Source organism: Grus americana, chromosome 4 (genome assembly GCF_028858705.1).
Source record: "Grus americana isolate bGruAme1 chromosome 4, bGruAme1.mat, whole genome shotgun sequence".
Classification (NCBI taxonomy): Eukaryota; Metazoa; Chordata; class Aves; order Gruiformes; family Gruidae; genus Grus; species Grus americana.
In genome coordinates, this window is record NC_072855.1 from 75727372 (window position 1) to 75741768 (window position 14397).

Here is a 14397-nt window from a genome sequence, read left to right on the forward strand (position 1 = left end):
ACTAAAGGATATCTGTCTGCACGTTCACCAAGGCTTTTGCAATACTGGCTAATTACATCTTCCAAAGCCAAGACCTTCGGTTGTTTTTTTTTTTCATATCTCTCTTCTAGAAGTCCTAATTCATCTTAAATTGATTTCATCCTTAATGCAGCCAGATAACTAAATTACTTCCTTGCACAGAGTTTGCCAAATGGTCTTCCAAAGCACACAAAGTCTCTCTGAATTATAGATAAGGCCACTTAGCAAACAATACATTTCAGCACATGTTACAAATATGGTCCCAAAGGATCATTTTTGTTATAGAACACAACACAGACATGATTAATAAATTGCATCTTCATAGAGCATGTTTTGAAGATAACAGCAAATGAGCAAAACAAAATGTTGACAAAAGACAATATTCTTCTCCCTGTTTACATGGGGAAAGGAATTTGAGGAAAGAACTTTTGCCTCTTCCTCTACAGAATAAGACCAGGAAATCTATGTGGCAGGATCTTTGTGATCTTTTTCAGTTTGTTTCCTCCATAAATATTTCCTCCCATAGAGGGTATGTGGGAGAAAGATCAAGTTGGAATAACTCCCTTAAACATCCTCTGAGTAGGAGTGTTACTTGCTTTTAGGGGTCGGGTTTCTTTTTTTGTTTTGATTTTTTAAGTTTAATGCGTAAGTGATATGACCGAGTAGATTTAATGAGCAGTCTGTGTGCCCTCAGGGAAATGCAGATCTGCATGATCTTCCCAGCGGCTTCCAGTCTTTGTCAACAGGGCTGAAACGTCATTGTTTTGTGACCGTTGTCTTAAAAGTGTTAAACTGAATGAAGCGCATATTTTTCTGCCAGTATAAACCTAAAACTGAAGAGGCCAATAGTTTAGGGCTGGAAGAAAATTACATCTGCTTAGCATTTGGGTTTCCTGCTGGAAATACTGCAATTTCTTCAAGGGCAACGTTCCACAGACATCCGTAGTCCGTCGTAAACAGGGTGCCCCTCCAGCCACACGTTCACACAAACGTTAAACTATTTACTCTGTCACGAAATAGCAGGAGAGTGCTACCTCTCCATGGGATAAGTGTTTGGTGGAGCAGCAATTCCTCGCTCTGCCAGGTGGTTACAGCTCAACTCACTGCAGAAAGAGACAAAACAATCTGATCTCTCTGCCATTTTGCACATGTGGCTTGCTTTACGCTTCCCTTAAGAAGTACGCAGAATAAAAGATTTTGCTGGTTTTACCTTTTTCCTTTTATTCATCTTAATAAAGTTTTTCACATCAGACAATGGCATTTTCCATGATTTTTCAGAATTCAACAACAAAAACTCTGAAAAGGCAGAAGTACTGTTATTTTGACTTATACAGAGAGATGGTTTTCTTTGTGGTGTACACGAAGAAAGGTGATATTCATGGGTCTCTGGCTTCATATTCTGTCTCTGCATATATATGGCCCTGTGTTTGAATACTGATTGCACTAATTTCCTTGATTACCACAGCCATCCCTCAGTAATCCTGGCAGCTTATGATGATTCGGTACCAGCCTGTCCCACTGAAGCACTTCTCTGCATAAATAAAGTAAATGTTCATTGGACCAGGAACCCGCATACCATTCTCTCCTCTGCCAAGGAATATATAACTATCAAGTTGATTGATCAAATGCACTTTCCTCCCCGTCTCTCAAAGTATGCAATATATACTAAGTAAAAAAATTCAACAAAAAGAACCAGGAAGCCAGAGAAATACATTTTCAAGCTAAAGCAGAAGAGATTTTTGAAAACAGGTCCCTACTCAGGTGAATGCTTTACATATTGGGATGGGATTTCCTTTGGCCAGTTTGGAGATGTTTAATTCAAAGACCAGAGTGGAGAAACCTGAGTTAAATGCCTTACTCTAAGGGATACAGCTGGCATCTTGTTGTTTTTCTCTGGAAGAGTTCAGCTTGCTGGTCTCCAGCGACATTGCTCTGAGCTGACTTAGCTCTTCTTCTCCATTCATTAAGGAAGAGACGTGCCTAATCTTGGAGCAAAAATTCCCGCTAGCTGGCAGGGTGCCTTAAAGTTAGGTGTTGCGCTACCCAGCATTGTATTCTTTGCAGATTTAGCCCTATACTTCTTCCATGCAAAGCTGATCCTTTCAAATATTAACTGATTAAATAGTAGTTAATTAGAATTAGCTTTCACCTAACATTTTTTAAGGTCATTTTAAGATATGAAGATGCAGGTACACATAACAACCAGCTCTGTTCAGAAAAAAGGTGGCTTCCGCTGAAATCATAGTTAAGAATAGCCGAGATGTGCAACGTTTCTTAATTTTCCCCCATGCTAACATTTTCTGAATAACTATTATCCATGCCTAACACATTTGCTTCCTTTTGTGCAGTAAATATTCCTTATTTTTACTTATGTGAGCTTGTTCTGTCACACTAGCAAAATAATACTGTTGTTATTTTGATACTCTTGTGTACGATATATCATTTTAACTTAGAATAAACATGACAATAAAATTTTGAAAACTGCTTCATTAAAGTCTAGTTTATGAACATATTTTAGATATGCAAATGTTCTATGCGTGGCTTCATCATTTCCGGCTGAAAGCAACACCGTTACCGTGCAAAGGTTAAACACATGCAATCAGTGCCACACTTAAATGTCTCCAACTAACTTGGAAAATTCTTTGCATGAGCATCACACGTATAGCTCTATTTCACAGGATGCATTTGAAAATTATTTTGACTTGTGAATAGCTTGAATTTTTCTGGAACCTGAGTTTATCTTAAAATTCCTAGACTCTGATAATGTAAGCAGGTATATCCATCATAATCTTATCCACTTCAATGAAAAAAAGTTAGTTTACCAACATTCTTTGGAGTTTATCTTTCCTTTAATAAAGGAGCTTTCGAGGTTGTAAAGACATTCGGTAGGGTTCCTTGAAACAGACAGTAACATCCTGAACTCCAAAATTTTACCCTTTTTATATCTGTAACTTCTCTTCATATAAGAAAAAATATCACAATGTGATGCTCGGCTTATGTCTGGCAAGTACTCTGATGGCAGAATTAGCTTTCAGAAGCCAAATACCTTCTTGAAATATTTCTTGGCAATTTTTGTCTGATCAGTAATTACACGCCTTCCAATAAAAGGAGGAATTTTTTTGTTGTGTCTGCTGATAGCTGAGGTCTCAAATTCTTAGAGTTTCCATAATAATTCCCTTCCTGTATTTGACTTCATTCCATGCCAAACCAAAGTTTTTAGCAATGAAAGGCCATGTCAACTTCTGGACAGCTCCTACATGACGGTATATGGCACAATTTTATGAATGGAACAGAATGATAAATAATCGGGCAGTCATTGTAACATTAACTATGTAAAGCAAAATGTGAGACTTGCAGATTATTTTAATTCCTCAGCACCAACCCAGTTAAAAAACAGCCCAGCATAAAAATTGCTTCTCAGATTATGTTTCTATTAAAAAAAAATAAAATAAAAAAAGGCAGGTCATACAGGTTTTTTTCCAAAAATAAAGACAAGGGGTATAATATATGGTCTAGTAGTTAGGATAGATAACTATGAATATTTTATGCTCTTCTTATTCCTGCTCTTCTCCTAGTGCGTTATGAAAGTTTGGGGCAGTCGCTTAATGCGTAACTTAGGCTCCTAAACAAGCGTTTTGATTTTCCTAAATGCTGAGCATCTGCAGGTTCTTAGTGTGGTTCTGAGCATCAGGTTTCTTTGTCAGCTCATCTGTGTGTCTCTTTTCCAGGAACGTAACTTTTCCAGCATTCATGTTTTCATATCTTCACTTTAGTCTCTTGTGCTTTAGCTGTAAATATACAAGCAACACTGCCGTTTCCACCAAATGCCTTGGGAGTCATAGGCAAAGAAAATATGAGTGGAAAGGATGAATATTGCCAACTGGTGATCTTTTTTTTTCCCCTTCCTGGCAAGAAACCCTCTTACTCAAACTGAGCAAGTGGATGCTTACACAACAGTTTTTGTGAGCAAACTTCTGAAAACACTACCATTTGCCAAATGTGTCAAAAATCATTTTATGTTCATCTGATTTTCACTCAATTTTTTTTCTAGATGGCCTACCAAAAAAAATAAACAACCCACAAAACAAAAAAAATCCCAACCAACCAAGCCAAACAAAAACCTACCAACTAAAGTCTCTTCTTTTGATTTCAGTGGGGCTGAAGGGTGGAGATTTCAAGGGCTTTTCCAATATTTGGAAAGGCGGCAAGCAGGCTGACGTTTAAGGTGGCTGGTATTAACGGTGGGATTTCAGAAGCAGGCAGTACTGGCCTAACGTTGCTTCTGTGGGAGTCAATAGTAAAAATTTTATTGACCAACGGCAAAAGAATCATGGTCTTTTCTGGAAATCTCTGGGGTTTTACCCACATGCCATGACTTTATTTTTTTCAGCCACGAGGGACCTGACCTGGTACGCTTAGCCACCCCAACACACTTCTCTTATGGCACCAGCAGGCCCTCAGATGAGTTTAATAGCATGGTTTTCTGGCCACGATGTGCAGATGTTTAAATAGCATCCTTAGATTAATCCTTAGCACAGTTAAGTTTGTGTCTTTCTGGATATTGTTGATCAATACAATGGAATGATTAGATGACCAATTAAAATTAAGAAAAACATGAAAACAAGTTAAACAACCTTCCGTAAACCCCTCTTGCTTTTCTGTGTTCTGTTTAGATAAAGACCAGTTGCATAACCTAATTATCACTTGGACACTGTTTAAATATTAAGGCATCTGCCCGTGTTCACATTTAGAGATGTATCTCTAATAGCTACAAGTGCCAAATCTTGTATCTAAAGAGAGTTCTGAAGGCTAAAAAATGTGCATTGATATGAGCAGCACCAGACACTTCCCATGAACTGATGCGAGGAAGGTACATTTGCAAAAGTCTCCTCAGTAGTTCAGATCAGCAGGCCCATAAAATTTCCTCGGTCTAAAGTCCTCAGAGCTCCCAAGACGTTATGTCTGAGGCGGGCATTATCTCTGCAAGAGGAAGAAGAAGAGACACACCATAAGAAGAAGGTTAGCATGTCTTGCCTTGTACACAGGTCCACCCTCCGCCCGCCTGCTCTTTGGGAAAGCTTGGCACAGCTTTAAAATGTCAAAGCCTCCGGTCAAAGAATAGAGCTGGCATAAATACCTACCTATTTTCTCATCTGTGCCACATCACATCGACTAGCAGCAAAGAAGATGTAGCCTCTCATTTTTGAGCAACCACAACAGATAGCGCTGCAGTCCGGAGGTTATAAGTAAAACTGACTGGCTGGAATAACACCAGAGTGTCACGACAATAAAATATTGATTCACTCCCACTGTCTCCTTATCCTTCCTTCCTTCCTTTCCAGGCCATGCCTACAAATAACAAATTGATGGGATTTCAGAGAAAATAATAACACTAGCATTTTTAGAACAGCTAAAGAAAAATGTTTAAAGTGTGGTAGATAAAATGCTTTATGAATGTTGACCTTACCGAACAATCTAGAAATTCGACAAAGAACATTATCTGCAGCTGTTGCAAAACTGCATCAAGAAAAGGCTTACGTTTTGCAGAGATTTGTCTATTATGCAAAATAAAGAATTTCTGTTAATACTGCAATGCCGCATTAAGCCAAGCATATATTAAAACTTAGGGACAGCATGAAAGTTTAAAAGTTTCCATTCTGAACTTTGCAAACTGCTCTTATAAATATCTAGCCCAGATGCAACTTTGTCTCAAGAGTATACACAACAATACAAGGTGCGAGTAAACTTTCTAAACAAAACTCTCAATTTGTTTTGGGTAGTGACATCCTTGGAGGAAAGAAAGAATTTAATTAAAAACATATACAGCATTGCTATTCACAAACTTGTACAAGCAAAACGAGTCATAACTCAAATTGGTTTTCTTTATTAACTGTTGCAGTATGTGTGGCAAACACATACAAAAAAAAAATCTTGCAAAACAAAACATTATAGCTAGAGATGAATGAAATTTCTTGATGAATACAACATTAATTGAAAAACGGAATCTGGGACATACTAAACCCCTTTGCAAACTCAGACCAACTTCAGTGAGCAGCTTTGTCCCTGAAACTGGGGTAAGTGAACTACTGGGCTTTGAAGTGGAAATGAGTAAACAGAAGTTTCGATTCTTAAACCAGCATTACCATTTTGAAATAGAATTCAAATTTTTAAAAGGGTAGATCTCTTGAAACCAAAATAGAAAGTCAGTCCTCTTGAACACGTGAAAAGAAAACAAAGCATTTCACTTCACCCCAAAGGAAACAAGCATTGTGTTTAGAACATAACAAAACATTTTAATTAAAAGGTGGGGTTTTTTTAAATTTACTGCCCAATTCCCCTAACCTCCCTGTTCTCCTTACATCCCCACACACTCCCGTGGCCCCAAAACAAGGACGTCTCCTCCTTCTAGCTTAACCCCTCCTGCTCTTGCTAATGACCACCACATCGCACGAAAACGTCCTCATCCACGCCGCTCTAACTCTTTTGTACTCTACAGGAGAACTCATAAAGATTCATCAGCTACACCATTAAGCAAACAGTACAAACATGCAATTATTCAACAGCTTCCACAGACAGATGTGTCTTTCTCCTTTACTTACGCTTTTTGGCTCCTAAACACATAGAGATATAATCTTCACTCTTGTTGAACTTTGGAAAAAAAATTTATCCCATATAAAAATCCATTCAGTGCGGATCACCCTAGTGAATCTCCATGGATGTAATATGGCTCTTTTTTATGATTTAATCCATTACCATAAGTTGGAAAAAATGAAATTTCCATGCCAGCTGGGTCAGTGTTTTCAGCGTCTGGATGACAATAAATAGAAAATTAAATCACCAAGAACTTTTATCTAGGTAGTATATAACGGCAATCTAGCTAGACATTTACCTGCAATAAACAGCACACTTTTGCCATTTTATTTCCCATTTGACAATCGCTTTAAAAATTTCAGCTGACAGTGTTCCTGTAATTAGCAAGCACTCCATAATAAAACAGGTAATTCTGGGAAGAATATATGATAATAATATTTAATAATGTAATTGTGCTCCTGTTGTAAATGCAAACAGGCCTTTGCATCAAACATGGACCGCTTGACAAATTTCCATCGTACACGCATCAGATATATCACAATGCACTTTGGAAAACTGCCAAGTAGTGATGCATTTAGGATTTCAAAATTAAAAAGTCAATTAATTCAGCAAATGTGGCTGCAGAATAAATCTTCTATATGTGGGCTTTAGGACCTCTCCAGCTCAAAGAGACTTTAGAAACAAGCTGCTTACATTCGAGAGTCCACGCACCTCTCTCGTGGAGATAGATGCCTTTTAGTCCTGCCAATTTGTTAATGTATGCAACTATAAAAATTAATTAAAACATGCAAAGAGATTTTTTTTAATTATTAAGATGATAAGGGGAAGTTGTTAATATTTAGCTGCACATTATTTCAATGGTTTCTTAGGCAATTACATCTCATTAGGAAAACTATAATTGCTATCAGGTGAAGCGAATTTAGGAAGTTTAGAAATTGGCTTGATTTTTCTTAAAGACAAAGAATTGAACGCTGTTATTTTCATCAGCGAGAATGACTCTTCCGAAGTCAAAGCCCTTTAGTACTGGAAGATGATTACGCTTCAGCATGAACATAGCAAAAACTTGAATTTTTTTTGATTAAAAAAAGGTCATAACCAAGTAATTCTCAAATAACGTCTGCATGGTAGCACTGAACTGGTAATAGGATATAGATTGTTCACCATTAAAACCAGTCCTTGGCTCCAGCACTGTGCAATGTATTAAGTAATGTAATTATGCCGGAGAGAACAGACTGATAAGAAAATAAGGAGTGATGAGATTTTTGACTGAGACAGAATATAGGCTATTACTGCATTTGTAAAGTACAGGACAAGGGAAAGAGAGAAAAAGAGAGAAAGAAAAAGTCACGTCCTGTTACAGTAGAGCAAATATAAGAAAAAGGAAAATGCATTGGAAAATCTTCAGCTACAGAAAAGCGACGTATCTCCACGGGACTTACGTGAATGTACTACGTTTTATATTCTTAGATATGACAAATTAGTTCTTAGGAGACACAGGAAGGAAAAGCATTCAGATACTCATGACAGAGATAAGAGTACAAAAAAGAGCTCAAGAATCCAAGCCCCGCTAAGGGAGAATAAGACATCTCAAAAATGAACCAGCTGCCGCACAAAGGGGTATTCATAACACTGCAAGCTTCGACACCGTGTTCGGACCAAAGAGATAAGAAAAACAGTTCTATATTACTCAATGGGCACTTGCGAGTCTCTCTTTCTGTGTTAAGTCCAGAGAAATTCCCAGACATCTGGAGTCTGGGCGACACTTCTGCATAGCTGAAGATGAAAGGGAAGCCCAGGGCCATCTCCTGGCAGGACAGAAACAAGGGATGCCAAGTCACTCTGGGAACGGTGTGCATGAGAAGGCTGCTCCTGAGGGTTACCTCATGTCAGTTTGAGGAAAATTTGGGCGTTTTGGAAGGAAGAGATAAGGAATGTGCTTGGGAGGAGGACTGGGGGTTTTATGCTGTTCTTGGCTTGAGGCTCACAAAGGTCTGTCACAAGAAGTGAACTGAGCACCTGGCACATCACTTAAGACAGGGTGACTAAATGGGGGTTTAGTCCCTAAGTGAGAAATACTAAGATGACAAAACCGATACTGGCAAGATCTCTGAGAAATGAGTAGGCTGTCATCATCTTCACTAAGGCAGTGCTGTTTCCACAAACATCTCGCAACAGGCTCCTCCAGAGCAAACCGCCTTTGCAGTTTTCAGTCACCAGCGTCTCTGAACAGGGGAGCCTGTGTACGCAGATCTGACTCTTCTCATGTGCACGTAACCAGCCAACTGTTTAAACCAGCGTTCTGCTCAGACATGTTACAGATCTGCACATATTTTTAGATGGGTCCAATATGCAAGCCTAACTTTGACAACCCAGCCCTTCCCCACCGAGTCGTTCAGCATGTCTCTTTTCACCCTCCTGCCCCGTGCCTCGGCCCTACATGAAAGCAAAGCCAACACTCAGCTCGCTAGAAACGCTTTGGTTCATTGCTACGCTTCAAGCGTAGGTAAAAATACCACGCTGTCGCCTCGTGACAGCAACCTAGCGCGTCCTAGAGGTTAGTTTTAGTGTATTTACTCTTCCGGAGCATCACGGTTTTTAGTAAACGGGCAATGTATGATGCAGTTCTGGTCTCATCACAACATATGTAACATCTGGGAGAACTGCCACTTGTGAAGCCGACCAGCGCTCTGCTGACAGACAAAGTGAGCATTATACTGAAATGTCATTCCTCAGCTGTTTGCAGAATTAATTTCCCTGTAGAATTTTCTAATTAGTTGGCTCTTTCCAGCCCGTTCCCCACAGAGGAAGCAGAAAGGAAGCAAAAGGCTAGCACCTGCTCCTAAAGCTCTGGCTGGGAAAAAAAAATAATTAAATTTAAGGATGACATATACAGTAAGTATTTAGGCACTAGAAAGTCTTCTATCCATGCAGCTGTGGGGATGAAGTAACTCTGTTTGAAAGCTTAATGGAGATTCTTCTGCGGGGAAGAATTTCCAGTGGCTCACATTCCAGACAGTTAACCACATTACCGAGGGGAAGAAAAAGGGATTTGTTCAAGCATTAAGAACTGTCTTTAAAAAAAGAAAAAAAACAACACACCTCCCCCCAGTCTGTAGAAAAGACAGACAGATGAATCCAGACCTGAGGATGATTCTACATGGAGCTCATTCAATCACCTACGGGTTATTTTCGATCCTTTTGTTTTTCTACAATTTCGAATTCAAATCCGTTACGATGTTGGAACGCAGCGTGTGATATTACCTTAGCAGTAACAACTAACACAACAGGGGTTGTTCCTAACTAAAGTGAGTCATTGGAACGAAAGAAGTAACATGGTTATTGCCTTGAATTTACATGCAGTGGGTCACTGTACAGGAAGAATAAAAGAAAGTATTTCATGGAAAATAAAAAAAAAAGAACAAAACAGACCAAGGAAAGCAGTTTGCGTTTCTGAGTACACAGGCACTTTCCCAAAACAATTTCAAATACTGAATATAAAGGTCTACTAAGGGTAGAATACATGAGGGGAAAAAGCTCCCTCATTATGGATATTAGAATACGCCACAATCACTTCAATAAACAGTTTTCACTCTTTCCACAGCCGCCTTACAAAATGGGAGACCTTACAAAGAGCTAAGGTTTTAGAATAAGATTATAGATAACATCTAACTAAATTAATTTGGTGTGTCTTTTGATCAGCACAACATTAGGCCCAGAGATGAGCAAGAGCTTTCTATTAATAAATTAGATGGGGTTTTAATTGTACAGTATTGTCTAATTTTTGTGTAATTCCAAAGCTTCCTGAAAGTTGTTTTTTTTAACAGAGTCAATGCATGTGTATCAATTCACGTATATATTTGGAGTAGGGGCACGAACGATTAAAAGACTTTTTGGTTAATAACATAACAATTTCATGCATCCAGACACAGTGTTACATTTTCATAAACTCATAATTTTCCAGCATGGTTTCAGATAAACAAACGCAACAGGGAGTGTGGGTAGGAGCAAAAGTTCTGTTAGACCAGAGGAAAAAAAAAAAGAGACAACATTGCCTGCCTGGGACAAGCGCCCAGACCTTGCTTCCTGCTCAAAGGCAATTTTGAAATAAAAGTAACAAAATAGAAAGAGGAGATGTAAGGCTTCTCGCTGACAATGCGTGCTAATGTTCTCTGGTATACTGTTTGTCCGTGGAAAATTGGTGTATGCGTGGCATTTATCCTTGTCATGTGAGGTGGCGCTAACGCGGTGATTTCAAGTGTCTACAATTATTTCAAGTGGACTTCCCCCCAAAGCCTACACTGACGAGGATAATTTCAATCTTCAGAAAACCAAAGTAAACAACATTCATTTATATTCCTCGGAAGTGGTGCGGCTAAATTCATCCGCAGCTTTGAAAATCTCCCATGATACTTTAGTCTGGCCCATTAACTGCACCTGTTCTCTTTTTCTTTCTCTTTTTTTTTTATTATTTATTATTATTTCCCCTTCAACAGCAGGTGTCTGACTTTTTAAAGATGCATAGAATATTTTATTTCATTACTGGCTAGGCATTTCAAGTGAAAAAAATAATCAAAAAATCCTCATCTCATTATTTCCCCCTTTGAAATTAAAAGTAAATAGTGGAAAGAGAGCGTGTGCTTGGAAAGAAAAATGAGTGATAACTCAACATAATGTGAAACAGTAAATCTGGTTTCTATAAATAATGATCTAAATGAATCTGTTTTATAGGTTTCTCTTTATTTTTCACTTTGACAAAAATGACAATATCATTTCTTAAAAGGAAAACGTTTCACTGAAATAATTTTGACTTACTTCTAATTTGGGTGTAGACTTTCCATAACTGTAAGCATATATAAGCTGCTATGGGCAGTTCTTCTCCAGAACACCTCAATCATAGAATTGAGTTAAATTTAATTTACCTGTGGCTCATTCAGAGAGGCTTTATTTTTTTCCTTAACAGGTAAGGTGATAGTGAATAACAATTTGAGTGTAAAAAAGACATACTGTTCTCAGATTATTACAGCTCATAATATTTTTAGCTAAATCTGAAGTCAAGAAAACAAGCTAAGAAAATGTTGGTTTGTTTGAGGAAATAATCTCTGCTTATTTCCTACATAATGAAATTAAAAATATGTTAAAACTAAATATAACTGTGTCAGTGACCTTTAAAAGCATGTTCGGGGATTTTATATTGGTCGTGTTCTGTTTTTCTTTTGATTATTTTTAATTAGTTTATCTGTAAATCTAAAACACATGAAGAAAAAAAGTCTGTAGAACGGAAAAGAACAATTTTCTCCGGGCAGCCTCTAACCTGTTGTACAGAAGAATTCTGCATTATAGTGTGGCTCAACCCTTCTTTCTCTCAGTTACCAAGAAAAGGAAAAAAGCCAATTTCTGTACCTTCTGAAAAAATTAGAAAACTACTGTGCAAATCACTGAAGACAAACCTTTGACTCAAACACCGGAATACTGACTCAAGAACCATCTTTTCCTGACTGCTATCTCAATGCCACTATTGACGGGTGTTACCTGGTTCTCAGGACAGCAAAATCCCACCCATGCTAAAAGGGAAAGGCAGAAAAATACCGTCTTGGCTATAACTTTCACAAATATCTAAGGGTGGTGAGCACGGTATAAGAATCAAAATGTAACTTGTATGGTTTGATGCCAGCTGGGCGACGTCTTTCTCTGCCAGCTCCCGAAGCAGCCCCCAGCCATACAGCAGGTCCTTCTCGTTCCCGTTCTTTCTTGTTTGCTCCCTCCTTTTTTCAATCATCAGATCGTTCCTACTGTTTTCCCTGAACATACTCATCTGGGCTGACGTCGTTAAACAAATGGCATGTGGCCAGACCCCAAGTTCCTGTGCAGACTCACTGACCACCTTTATTTACAATGTCAGGCACAGCAGCCTTGAAAGAGGTTAACAGGTTGCAACCTGCATATTAATATCACTTTACTTTTTCATATCCTTATCTCTAACAGCAAATCTATGTAGCTCAGGATATGAACTGCAAATGAGAGATGAGGAACTGGTTAGTGTTTATAGGGTATGATGGAATTTGAGATTCTGAGATGAAGAGGGTTTGTTAGTTTTCTTGGGGGTTTTGGTGGGTTTTTTTAAATGAGAGGACTGACTGATGTTTATCAGTTGACCCCTGTTTCAGGTAATGGAGCAGCTGGCAGGGAGCTATTCATACTGATTAGATTGTGTGAGCTGGTATTCAGATTAACTTCTGATTTCCTCAGTATTATTTGTACAAGCTCTTTATTGCTCTGGATAATTCTCCTCTTCCTGCTTTAGTGGAAGTTGAACTGACGTCTTCCTGGAGCACCGCTACCAGCTCACCAGATTTTATTATGTGAGATGACATGATGGTCATAGATTAACCCAACCTCGTACTATTTTTCAGTAGTAAAATTAGACTTCTGTGAAATTCGCTTTCTTCTAACCAAACAGGAGCAATGCACAACTTTATCATCTAAGAAAGATTTATGGTACTGAGACTAATCAGGATATTACTTTTAACCAACATTTCTGTGGCTAAGGCAACTGCTGTCTTCTTTCAGGAATTGAATGTTTGTGTAACCAGAGTGGCTTTCAATCCTTACATGTGCTGAGAGACCCCAAAACCCTTGTGCTGCAGCTGGAAGGAGTTATGATGTTCTTTCCTTCTCCCTCCTCTGCTAAGCTCATGGCCTGCAGTATCTTTGGGTTTCTTTCCTCTTTCACAGCCTGTTATTTGTCACTGTTTTGTCTCACTTGTCTGCTGCAAAAGACTCTTGATGTGATCCATTAGAACAGCAGATTCACAACCAGTTTTCCAAAAACTCCCTCATTGCATCTACAAGGCTAAGCCCAACAGACCCTGCAACTGCAGGTGAAAGTCCAGGTGGAACAAGTGAGGACTTATCACATATGTACATTAGGATTTCTACTACACCAGCGAACACATTTTCATTGTCATTTCCTTTTTCACCCTGGCTGTTAAACCTCATATTTCACATATCTGTGTAGAAGACCAGGTTTGGTTTCCATGAATGGGCCGCATTATGGGGTTCTTATGTTATTCAATCTCCTACAGGCTTTTATCCAAACCAAGCAACTAAAATAAAACATGGCTTCCTTCCCTGAGATGGTTTCATAGCCCAGCTCTCCAACTTTCTCCCCTACCACAAACATGCAACACAATTGTGCAACAGCCGAGGAAGGAATGGTGAGATCAGAGCCGTGACTGCAGACATCCTGACATGGGGATCTGGCAGCTATTCAACACAAACACAATTAGAGGACTTACCCTTGCGTGAAGTATTTGCTTTCTTGATAGTCACCAGCCTTAACCTCTAGGAATGCTTACGAATCAGATAGCGTTCCTTGAGGAGGGCGAGCCTTTTCAAGCTCCTCTGTCTTGCTTTAGCCAACGCAGATATAAAGAAGAAAGAAATTCCACCGCATCGTACAACTTCTCCAAGCAAAAGCATTTATAAGGAGACAAAGGGTTGTGGTCTCAAAATCCCTGCCAAGGATTCAAGAACAGAAGATCACATGCTGCTTGCTCCTCTTTCCCTCCACTACTACCAGCAGGAAACAAAAAACACCACAAGAGACAAACTTTGAAATTCACACCAAACGTGAAAGTAGGGGGCTTCCTGAGTCCTGCTCGTTGGCTTTGCACTGCAGTAGGCTTCCCCGGCAGTGGCAATACCACAGAAGGATGGCAGGGCTTTGCGTGTCTTAGGAGACTCATAGGATGTGTGTATCTGCAAAGCTCTCCGTGAGTTAGATACAAA

At 39.0% G+C, this 14397-nt stretch overlaps 1 long non-coding RNA gene across 4 annotated transcripts in view; it reads right to left on the reverse strand.

The window, feature by feature from the left end:
* Nucleotides 1-628: 628 nt before the first annotated feature.
* Nucleotides 629-14397, reverse strand: part of LOC129206102 (uncharacterized) — a 219332-nt gene continuing 205563 nt past the window's right edge. For all 4 annotated transcript variants that reach the window (XR_008576986.1, XR_008576985.1, XR_008576984.1 and 1 more), the window contains 2 exons: nucleotides 6618-6825; nucleotides 629-4998 (listed from right to left, as the gene is read on the reverse strand). This is a non-coding gene — a long non-coding RNA (uncharacterized LOC129206102). The remainder of the gene's footprint in view (nucleotides 4999-6617; nucleotides 6826-14397) is intronic.